This window comes from Lycorma delicatula, chromosome 6, assembly GCF_047948215.1.
Source record: "Lycorma delicatula isolate Av1 chromosome 6, ASM4794821v1, whole genome shotgun sequence".
NCBI lineage: Eukaryota > Metazoa > Arthropoda > Insecta > Hemiptera > Fulgoridae > Lycorma > Lycorma delicatula.
Window position 1 is genome coordinate 98,432,214 of NC_134460.1, and position 13,087 is coordinate 98,445,300.

Below are 13,087 nucleotides of genomic sequence, written 5' to 3' on the forward strand. Positions count from 1 at the left end.
CCAATTCTTGGCTCCAACATACATAACTTCAGTACAGTATTCTTAACAATTATTGCTTCACACATGACTCATATTAACACACTAAGAAGTTCAAAATAAAAAATAACAAAGACGAAATGGAAGTAGGTACAAAAATTACAAATTCGAAATTAAAACTGCATAAAATGTTTAAGTTATCCAAAATCCAGAAAAATAATCGTTGAACGTAACTTATAGTAAATGCGTATAAAGTTAAAGTTCGTATACTTTATCATAAATAAATTCGCGTATTGTATCAATTAATCACTAAAACCACACAAATGACTTCCGTTCTACTGTTCTAATGAACAGTAAGTTTTGTTTACTCCACAGCTATATTTTAAATAGCAGGAAAATTGAAATTATTCAGATAATTGTTTTTTTATATGTCATAACAAAGACGTTACCATGAGGAAATTATATTCCGTGAGGAATCGTATTTAATATACAAAAATCCTCTTCGTGAATGTTAAGTGAATGCTAATTTAAATGAAAAAACCGTCGTCAATAAATTATAAATGAAAACCAGCCTACTGTTGTCAATATTTCTTATTGAAAGAGCAATAGCTAGGCCGTTTTAGCACTTCGTATTTATGCAAGTTTTGAATATATAGCCTATAACCTTTGAACAATAAATAATATTTTTATAAAATCTTGCGGAATTATTCCTCAAACCTTGTAAGCCTTAAATAAGATTTACAGTAAAAGAAACTTGTAAATATATAATAGGCATTTTTAAGTTTTATGTGCAATAAAAATTTGAATCATCAAGTTGATTCAATAATTAGGAGAAGCACACATGATTTTACAATCATTGTAAATGTTGTTTATTTTTTTTTATGAATAATTTTCAAGCATTTGCCTAAACGGATATCTGGATTCCAACAAAAGATCTTATTTAAATTTCATATTTCAGTTATTATCTATTAAGGTTTCTTGTAAACCTTTTTCCAATTATATTTCAGGAAAATATTAACGTCATTGATTCATCAGCTCTTGAACAATACAAAATACTGAAAACCCCCCATTTTTTTCATTAACTTTTTTTACGTTGAATAGCGCACCTACTTCTTTTAAAAATTAAATAAAATTCTTAATAATTCTTGCTGTTTTATGACAAATTGAATAATTAGTTCTACTTCTGTTATAGTTTTTTTCCAAATATCATAACACGTGGCAAACACACCTTTAATCTAGTTTCAACGAATCATGAAACATCATGAATTTACCGGATAAATTTTCAGCACCGTTAATATTATTACAATTGTGCCGTACATTAAAAAAAAATTAAATAAATAACATTCAAATATATTACAGCTTTAAGGTGTAAAAATGTATACTAATTTGACTGTCTGAATTTATAGTTATATAAAAAGCGGACTTCATTCATATACCAAATAATAAAATAATGCTATCACGTAAATAAAATGGTTTTTTTTTTTTTGTTGCTCTAAATTTGCAATTAATTATCATACGGTAAAAATATCTGCAATCATTTTTTAAAAATTGTGAGTGTTTAAGTCATCATTTTTGAAATGACATACAAGTCAATTCTCCCATCCATCAATGATTTTTTTTCAAAAATTCATAATTATTCTACAATATCATTAGATATACTGCTACCATAGCATGTTAACTTTACTGAAAACTTATTAAGTTATTTCAAATAAATATAATTATAAATCCAAAATATCGGGTTTGTGTTCTTGCATCGTTAAATCAATCAACGGGCATAAACAAAACTGTAGAAATTTAAGTAGGTATTAAATTACTTTTATAATCCATTGCATTTTAAATGTAATTTATTCAGTCTAATAGCATTTAATGTAACAAATCGATATTTATTAATATCGAAGATAAAATCGATTACCTCGTTAAACTGTATATCGTTTTATAAAATTAGTACCATATCACGGCGTAAAATAAATGAGCGTGCATAAGGCATCCATTGTGTAATGTACGCAATGCGTATGCGTGCGAACCGCTTCCAGGCTCACACATTTAATATTTACAGAGACGCGCGTGCGCTCGATAGTGAACGAGCGGCGAACACAAGCTGTTCCATTCAACCGAGCAGCTCCCCTCTCTGTGAAGCCTTCGCTCATTTCGGTCTGTAAGCAGAATATAGCAAACGTTAGCGGCTTCCTCAAGCGTTGTGTCCAGCGACCATGACATACACTTGCATTGTGGGAACGAGTCATTCTTTTAAAATTGCGAAACGCTTGCTTTAAATATAATAATTAAAAGATGATATATTGAACTCACAAAAGAACGCCTTCTTGTAATAATAATACGTGTGTAAAAAAAACTTTAAAATAATTAATTTTAATGTAGATACTTTTACACCAGTAATCAATCAATCGTGTATTTATCAAACAGGTTCTAGAAAAAACTTTTTAGAAGTTAAAAATTGTATTTTTATAGTTTTGATGATTAAAAATAAAAGTAGAAATCTATTCCAGTATTTCCCAACTATTTTTTTTAATTGAGTTACTGTTCGTGTTGTTGTAAGCCCACTTATGCGAATTCGAAAGGAAAATTATACATAAAAATATACAAAAAAACATTGAAAAGAAGAAATCAATTTCTTAAATTCGGACATTTATTGTCTTCAATCAGTAAATTAATTAAAACATATTAGCAAATAATATGGATGTTATAAACGACATTTTATTTAAAATTTAGTGATATAAGAACGATGTAATTTGGACTTCAGTAAGAAAAATATGTTTGCCGTTCAGAAAAAAAGAACCGCAGTTTGCGCAGTAAAAATTCTAGAACAACTCCGGTCTCATACCTCACGGTTGGGAACTAACCGTTGAAATTCCATTAAATTCAAAAATACATCTTGAAAATTAATAAATTCATTAAAATTAAATTATTTATTACATTAATTGTTCGGCTTAATGGTCATCATACTGGTTTTTCATTCAGCCGATCCTGAATTCGATTCCCAGTAATTGGGTTGGCTTTTTTTTCAATAATTCATCCTCATTATCATAAAAAATAATTATAAAAATCTTTTTTATTGAGTTTGAATTCTCTTTCCCTGAAGAATGAATAAATGAAAAATTAATAAAAAGAAAATTAACATTCTGGGTTTTTCTAATTGAAAAACTTTCCTTTTTTTTAATTTTTTAGTACAAATAATTATAATCAGACAAGTACCTGGATGCCTTGTGTAAATAGATTAATATGTAATGTATACATTTTTAGAAGAATTATTACATGGAATGGTAGATTAACGTATTAATATCGTGAATCCTATACTGTAATATAATATTCAGAGTTCTGTTTTATTGCACTGCACATTTACCATTATAAATTCTAAAGTTCAGGAAAAAACCATAGAGCTATTATTATTTTTTTTTTTTAGATTAGATTAGGGGCTCAACTACTATGGTCAGTAGTTCAGATGGAAATTTGTAGCGAATGAAAAATGCCATGCCTAACCGGGATTCAAACCCGGGGACCTCCGGATAAAAGGCCGAGACACTTCTACTCCGCTACGGAGATCGGCATAGAGCTACTATGAAAGTAGATTTTTGTTTTTGTTTTGAAGTTAGATAAATTAACAGTTTCATGTTTATTAAAATTAAACGTGAATGAATTCACCGATCACGCAACTGAATATTTTAAAAAAACATCGAAGATTTTTATAATCAAAAAAGAAAAATATACACATCAAACACCATTAAATAAAGTCTACGAGAACTGAATTAATGTAAAACTTCTAAGTAATTTTCAAAAAATCTACAAAGATGAGAAAGGTTATTAAAATATAAAATAATTGTTTAAAGCCTGATAATTCTTTTTATTAAATTCATAATAATAAAAAACGGTATTTGTTGATTGCATCATGTTGGATATTTTATTATGTTCTTTGAACTTTAAGATTTTCATTGTAAAAAAAAAAAAAAATAAAAAAAAATAAAAAAAAAATAAATAAAACGAAAATTACTAATTTAAAATAAAAGTTAATTAAATTTTCCATACAAAAAGTTCAAAGAACGTTTTTTTGTTGAGCGTATAAATAAATTAGTGACGGAAAGCTAAACTGCCACTAAAGCCTTTATTTTGTAGTTTATGTATAATTCGTTAAGCGTATTAAAAAAAAGGAATATTTGCTCAGCTCAATCCGTACGTTATATATATATATAAATATTGTGTCTGTGTGTGTCTCTGTGTGTGTGTGTGTGTGTGTGTGTGCGCGCGCGCGCATGTGGATGGGGTTCCAATTTTTATTCTTTATCAAGCGCACTTGTTTTGCTAAATTTTTTTTTGTAGAAGAGTTAGTTCCCTGGCGGTCTCAATAAGTTTCTTTCAGATAGCTTAAATTGAAGTTATTTTTTTTTAATTTCAAGATCTACATAGACAATTGAAGAATTGGCAGAAAGCAAAGAAGCGTTAGAAGAATTGTAAATTTTTAAAGATATTTATATCTTCTGGTAGTGAATCATGACCTTAAGAAAAATAAAATAATGATGCCTTTGAAGTGTTACTGATTGTTGAAAATTAGGTATGATGATAAAATTCGAAAACGAAGTCTTTCGATGAATAGGAGTAGAGAGAAATTAGTTGCAGAATCTTGTAAGAGTTGAACTGGATTGGAGGGCCATGTACATCCAGGTTTAGTTAATTTGGTCCAGGTGGGACGTGTAAAAATGAAGACTGCAGAGGTAGGGAATAAATGAAATAGACTAGACGGTTTGGGGGGGGGGTTACAAAATATGTTGAGGTTTAAAGATTCACACAGAACAAAAAGGAATGGACAAACCACTCAACTGATAGATGACACCAAAAAGAAAACTTTTTCCAGAAATAAATAGCTCTTTACTGAAATTTGTATTATTAATTTTCTTGTTTACTAGTAATTTTACTTTTTTAATGTCAAAAAGACTTTTCTTTCTTTTTTTCTGTTTAGCCTACGGTAACTACCTTTCAGATAATACTTCAGAGGATGATATGTATGAGTGTAAATGAAATGTAGTCATGTACAGTCTCAGTTCGACCGTTCATGAGATGTGTGGTTAATTGAAACCCAACCACCAAAGAACACCGGTATCCACGATCAAGTATTCAAATCCGTGTAAAAATAATTGCCTTTACTAGGATATGAACACTGGAACTCTCGACTTCCAAATCAGCTGATTTAGGAAGACGCATTCACATCTAGACCAAGCCGGTGGGTAAGGTCAAATAGACTGAATCATACGTAAATCTTTATTTTCTCGTCTAGATAGCGCTATAGCAGATCTACAGTTCTAGAAGGGAAAGTATTGTAACCGGTCAAATTTGTGCAAATGCGGGTTGGAGCCATTAACTTTACTTCAACAACAATTAATATACGTCCAAAAGGAATAACTATAGAAAAAATACCACTATTCTGTTGATTTTCAACGGATCTTACATTTTGACACCTAAGGAATCCTAAAAATCAAAAACCCACATGGAAATTTTCCGAATGTTAATGTTCGTGTTCAGTGTTAGCCTCTAAATCACCTTATATCTCCAGAACTACTGGACCGATTTTGACCAACCTTGGTCAGTTTACTTCTATATATAGGGCATCGATGCCATTAAATTTTCAACTTAAAAGGTCAAGGGGGTAAGACTATAGAACAAGGTCACCCATCCTCAGTATCTCGAGATTTCTTCTAATTAAGGTCATATTTTTCTTAGGCATATTTGTTAACAATTAAAAAAATAACAATATTTTCATAAAGTATTTTTGCAAAATCGCAGCCCCACCCCAAAAAATGCTCTAAATTACTGCTATATTGTGATATGTAAGTAGTAGAATTAAACAAATGAATTACCTTTAAAGTGTAAAAAAATAACTTAGGCTGGGTCTCGAATTTGATCGCCCAGTTGATTCGGTACCTGGTGCACTAAGCCTCGCTGCTACACCAGTCTGCCGACTTACAACCGAAATTTGTCTATGTAAGTTGTGAAATTACAATAGTTTAGTTAATGCCGACCGTCGCCGCTAGTACCGCCACACCCGCGCGAATTAAATATGGTATGCGCGCGTGCTTTAGTTAGAATCATTGAATTAAATAAACGAAAAATTATTGAACTTAAAGTGATAAATATTTTTAATTAAGTTGTGTGTGTAACCCGTGTATCAGAAATAATCCACAGTTGAAGGACTTTCCCGTCACGCGGCTAAAGCCGCGTTCCCTGTCAGCTTTAATTCTGATATGTATTGAGTATAATGTTATTAATAAGTTGTTATACTTTAAACCGTTTTCTTCTCTTTAATGATTTACAAAAAGCTAAGTAATATTTTTTTTAACAGTAAGCCTAATTAATAGCAAAGTACTCTCCAGTACTTTGCTATCACTTAACTGAAGTGGCCACTTAACTCACCATCTGTCTAACTGACAGTGTCAATAAGAATCTATTATAATCAATTAAAATTAAAATGTTCAGTATATTAAAAGTCTTTTTTGTACGGAACTAGAAACTGTAAGTTCAAATAGATCACGATCGATTGTTAAAAGTAAAGTAGCAATCAGTACTAAAACAAACAGGCCCACTAGTACAGAGTGGGCCACGAAAAGGTACCCCCGCCAACAGTAGGTAGTCCCATTAGACAACTGACAATCGGAGCATGAAAAGGATGGGAGGGTGAGGAAGTTATCACGGAAGGGGAGTTCTTACCTACTGGAATGCAGGTCTTTTGTTCCAATTTTCCATGCCGATGTCCTGTGCGCGAACTTATGATATTAATGTTCTATTCAATATTCCAAATTCTAGCGGGGCTACCTTTTCGTGGCTCACTCTGTATAATGGTTTATATGTAAGTTTATATATTAGGTCTGTTGAAAAAATACCCGAACTTTTTTAATTACGCGCCAACGGAGACATTTAGTGACGTGCGGTTGGCAACAATGTGTTCTGTATAACCTCCTCTGTAACCATATTTTCTTGGATTGTCGATATCTCGTTTAGTTTTCGTGTTATTTATATTTGAGTGCTACGTGTTAATAGCGATTTTTGTAATGCATATTTTTCGGGAGCAATGATACAATGTAAAATTTTGAGTGAAACTAGAGAAAACTTTCACATAAACTTTTCAAGTTAAACAAGCTTACAGAGATGATGCTGTGGGTCGTACGCAATGCTGCGAATAGTTTTCACGATTTAAAAGCGGTCGTCAGTCAATTAAAGATGACCCTCGACCAAGAAGGCCTTCGACTTCAACTGATGACACACACGTTCAGAAAATCGACCATTTGGTGCGTGCAAATCGCCGATTGACTGTCAGAGAACTTGCAGAAAGGGTTAACATCTCGATTGGATCATGTCATGACATTTTGACTGAAAAATTGAACATGCATCATCGAGTTGCAGCTAAGTTTGTTACTCGTTTGATGACCGAACAGCAGAAAGAACATCAAGTGAACAATCACCGGCAACTCCATAAACAAGCCGATGACGATGAAACATTCATGCAAAGGAACGTAACGGGAGACGAAAGCTCGGTTTACGGCTACGATATTGAGACAAACTTTCAATCTTAAAAAAACCGTAAATTACAAAAATCGCTACTAACACTAAACATGTTGTACTCAAACAAAAATAACACAAAAATTAAACGAGATATCAACAATCCAAGAAAATGTAGTTACAGAAGAGGTTATGCGGAACACAATGCTGCCAACCGCACATCATTAAATATCTCCGTTGGCGCGTAATTTAAAATGTTCGGTTATTTTTTGAATAGACCTCGTATTTTGATTCGAATCCTGGAAAATAATAACATATTATTCCGACACTTCCATTATTCTACAAAAAATAATAACAATTTTTACAAACAGCAGTAAGCTAAGATGGGTAGGTTTATTTATAATTTTATCTTTATTTTTCTTATCGCTGCCGTTTTGAGAATCAGACGATACATACAGAAATTTGTCGGCTAAGTTTTTCTAACCTAGCCTTGCGCTGGAACCGTTCGTTTATATTTGATCCAAATGTTAATTGAAATGAGTAAAGGTATTACCGTATGCATATTGTAAATCTATTCAGTTAAAATTTATTTAATTTTATCATATAACAATAATTAACATATTAAACTACTTCTTCGAACTGCAAAAGTGACCTGGTGTAATTTAAAATTGCTTGTAATCATCTTAAAGTAAGATATAAATTCGTTTTTTTTTTTAGCAGTCATGAAGCCCCTAAAACAAATTCCGGTTTAAGAATCACACCATCAGAAATCATATGGTTTCCTTCTTCCTTTTAGTTAATAATAAATATTTTGCCTACTTTTTGTATAGATTTGTTAATATAACTTAATAAAGACGATAACACTGTGGTTTTATTTCATTGTCGGTCTTGATTGTTTTATTTTTTATTGCTTTTTAACATTTTTTCTAGTTGATAAATAAATAGATGAACCGTTATTTTACGAAAATATATTTAATTACCTAAACTGTTAATTATTAATCAATTACACCGATTTATTTAGGATATTTTGAAAGAGTTTTATATATTCATTAAACATTATAGTTTAAGGCGATTTTTTAATAGGTATTGGCAATTTACGTTATTTTTAATAATTTCGCGAAAAAAACCGTTTCATTTTATTAACAAAAAAAAAAAAACAAGTAATATGTATTATAAGTTCATTTTTCATATGAAAAAAATAAACAGTTAAAACTTTTGATTTAATAAATTTGTTATATTATTAACAATAGAACTCTAAACTAAAAATATTGCTATTTATTTTTATTTCTACTTCCCGAAAAAAAAAGAAAAAAATCGTTAAGTATTTACTGATAATCCAGTTTAACAATAATAATAAGAATAATAATTATTATTATTAATTAAAATGAATAATTAAAACAATATTTCTTTTCCATAACGGTCAGCTATATTAATTAGGAATTTAAATTTTAACGGCAATTATTAAGTAAAACGTTTTAATTACGGCTATTGTACAAATTATAAAATAACATAATACGTAAAACAACATAATTAACTTATAAAACAATATTATATTTTACATTATTGTTTAAATAAAATTATTTTATAAAAAACCTTTTGCTATACATTTGGTTCGGTGTGTCGTTAAAAACGTTTAAATTTCAAAAATAAGCATTTAAATAATATTTTTATTTCTTTCTATAAAACCGTGAATTAATTATCTCAATAGATTTATTAACAATGAAATATTTTCGGTATTGAAGAATAAATTAATTCTGTTTTTATTGGTTTAGGAGATATTAGTTGATAATATAATATGTAATATATAACATTAATTGATATTTTTGACGTAGCAGTGGCTCTTTTTACTTACTACGTGCATTCTAATATTAAAAAATAACAATTTCTGTTCGAAATAGATCTTACTTCAAAAGAGGCCGATCAAAAGAAAACAATTGATACAAAAAACGTCCAAACTAATAGAGAACGTTACTAAAACATTGTTTTTCAAGTAGTTGATAGGGTATATTTTAAGATTTTTTTAAATTTTATTAATGCACAAATTGTACAAATAAATTTATATGAAGGATATTTTTGTCCGTTTCATTCAGTAGAAAATAAATAATGTCAGAAACGAATAAATAGAAAAATGTTTGAAGAATTAATAAGAGCAATTTTTTATTATAATTATGAAATTAATGATTCAGCTTCATACACTTCGCCAAGTAATTTGAAAAGGAGACTTTCCGATGACGCGGGAAATTTAAATTTAGAAGACAAAACCTTAACTAAATAATTACAAAACACAACAAATACCTTTAAAAGAAAGATCAAATCCCCTAAATTCTTTAAAACTAATCTTACTTTTTCTTATAAAAGTTAAAACTGTAGTTGTAAACATAGTTTTCTGGCCTCCGTGGGCCGAGTGGTATCGTCTTAGCCTTTAATCCGGAGGTCCCGGGTTCAAATCCCCGATCAAACATGGCATTTTTAACACGCTACAGATATGTAGCGTTTCATCTTATATCCTTTGAAACAATATCTAACGGTTGTATCAGAGGCAAAAAAAATTTAAGAAAAATATATATACGAGTATATACTTTCTTAAAATTAAATAAGTTGCCAAATCTAAAAAAAAACATGTATTAAAAAAGATTCGAAAAATTACAAAAAAATTACGATAAAAAAATTATTTATAAGTAAATACAATGGTTTTCTTCTAAATTTGACAATTTATTTTTTAAATTGCTGTTCTATTAAAAAATGATTACTTTCATAGAAAAATATGACACAATACAAAGATTTGAGCACCGTAATATAACACATTAAAGTCGGTATTCCTTTAAAGTAATACCAACTTCTACATTTATAAATGAATTATTCATAAAAACCTGTATAAATTATTAATAATTAAAATATTCTACATAATACAAACACACAATTCTAAATAATTAAAATCACTGAACGATTTTATAAGTGGGTTACATGATAGATGTTTGTAGGCTTAAAGATGTCTACACATCTACACGCACATCTAACTTTATTTAAGACATACACACATAAACATTTTTCATAACGAAAAGAATAATGGTACGAAAACATAAAAATCTGATGTAGATGCCACATGACTTCCTTGTACGCCTATTAAATTACATTTACACATTTTTTTAAAATTGAAAATTATATAAAATTTTATTTCATTAATAACTTCTGATATATTTTTTTTTATTGTTATTGAATTATTATTTATCTTAAATTTTGTTTTTACAATCAGAGGTTAATAATTATTAATAAATCAGTATATTTAAATTAAAAAAAAAAGTTAAAAAAACAGAAGATATCTCGGTTCGAACTCCTTGTAAGATCCAAATATTTCATTAATTAAACCTTTATTTGGCTATAACATTGGAACCAATGAAAATCAGTACCACTTATAACATATCTTTGAAAAGCTCTCAATGAGAGCTTATTACTGCAGTTAAGAAAATGTCAAAAATCCAAATTTTTGAATTTTGAGCTTTTTTGGACACTTTTAGTCCAGTCGATTGCAATCAAAAAGGGAGGTGCATAACTAGATGTTACAACAGTCCTAAATCCAAAATCTCAACATCCTACGGCTAATCGTTTTTTTGAGTTATGCGACATATATACGTACGTATGTACAGACGTCACGCCGAAACTAATCAAAATGGATTCAGGAATGGTCAAAATTAATATTTCAGTTGAAATCTGAAAACGGAAATTTTTCGCGATCACAATATTTCTTTACTTCGTACAAGGAAGTAAAAATATATATAGAAATCATTTTTTTTTGGCAACGTTAGTTGGGCCACTCACCAAAATTATTATATTTATTATGCTTTAGTTAAAAATTTAATTTGGAAATTTATAGTATGTGTAGTCCCAAAATGAAATCTAATTAAAAATATTTTTATTGATTTTTAATTATACTTGAATGCGAATGTTACAAATTAATAGAGTTAATCGTTATGAGGTTCGATAAAAGGTAAAATAAGTTAATGGGCCTGAATCCTCTCGCTTTTTCTGTTTAGCCTCCAGAACCACCGTAAGGTATTACTTTAGAGGATGAATGAGAATGATGTGAATGAAGTGTAGTCTGGTACAGTCTCGCCACTCCTGAAAAGTGTGGTTAATTGAAATCCAACTACCAAAGAACACCGGTATCCACGATCTAGTATTCAAATACGTATAAAAATAACTACCTTTACCAGGATTTGAACGTTAGAACTTTCGACCTCGAAATGATTTGTGATGAGTTAACCACTAGACCAGCCCGGCGGGCTTAATAGGCCTGAACTGGACTAGACCTTCTGCCGAAATATAACTAAGCATAATTATAATGAGATGATTGTATATATTTATTAACAAAAAAAAATCCAGAAAAAATATTACAACAACCAAGTATCAATCAGTATTCCTTTTCATTGTTCTCAATAAATGGTCACTTCTTTTATTAGTTATTGTATTCTTTACAGACTTCAAAAAATAGAGTAGGTTTTCAAATTCAACCCTTGTATTACTTATTGCAGAACTGTTCTAATGCACTTAAAGTAATTACGATTTGGTTATAAATAATAAACTTAAAATTGTATCATTTCTTCTAATACTTCTCTCAAAAAATAAGCAGCATCTTTGTCTTCATCCACTAGGTCCTGATTTCGAATCTTAGTCAGGTTTTGACATTTTTTATACCCTATAAAAATTCATCTGTCATCATTGGCTGTAATTGGGCGGATTAACGTTCTTTCATTCTTCTACTGTGAGCCTCTTTTCTCTCTTTGTATCAGGTTATTCCGGTCTTCTTCCTTGGGGTCCATCCTCTTGATCAACTTGCCATTTCTGAATTTTTTATCTAAAAGTTATTTTATTTCGAATGTCTGATTGGGTTATTCCTACCACCTTTAGGTCATTTTTAATTTCACCGATCCATTCTATCGTGTCTACATTTACTTTACTTCTCTCAAGAATTCGACTATTTTTTCGTTAGTCTGTCTGAATTCAATCGTTTTATGTTTCCGTATAATTTTAATCTGCATTTTATAATGTCTGTGTACCGTATGATTTCCTGATTGCTTCAGAGTCAGTATTGTTTACCAATACGTTTTGATCTTTCTCATTATTTCACGTTCCTTTTTCTCAATGTTTTCTATCTCCCACTTTTCTGTCCAAAATAGGTGTTTTTGATCCATAAAGACGTTCTGGTTTAATGACTTGTAATGTCGCAATTTTGTTTGTGTAGATGCATTTTTGTTATAAATGATCGAGACGATACGCTGATTTCATTTTTTGGCATCTAATTTCATCGGCTGTTTTTTGATTCCGTTTTCTAGGATCGTTTTACGTTGATATTTTGATTTTACCATATTTAATCTCAATGTATTTTGGTGCTTGTTTGTTTCAAGTAGTGTATTCCGTTTTTTCGAATGAAACTGAAAGCCGACTTTTCTGCGGTTTCTTTTAAGTACTTCGATCTGTTTTTATGCACTTGAAATTTCACGAGTTAAAATTTTACATAAAAGATATAATTTTATCTTTTTATAATATTTATTATTAATTAAATAATTATAAAATGCTTGCTTAATTTAAATATAACCTACTGGGGACTAATGGTAAA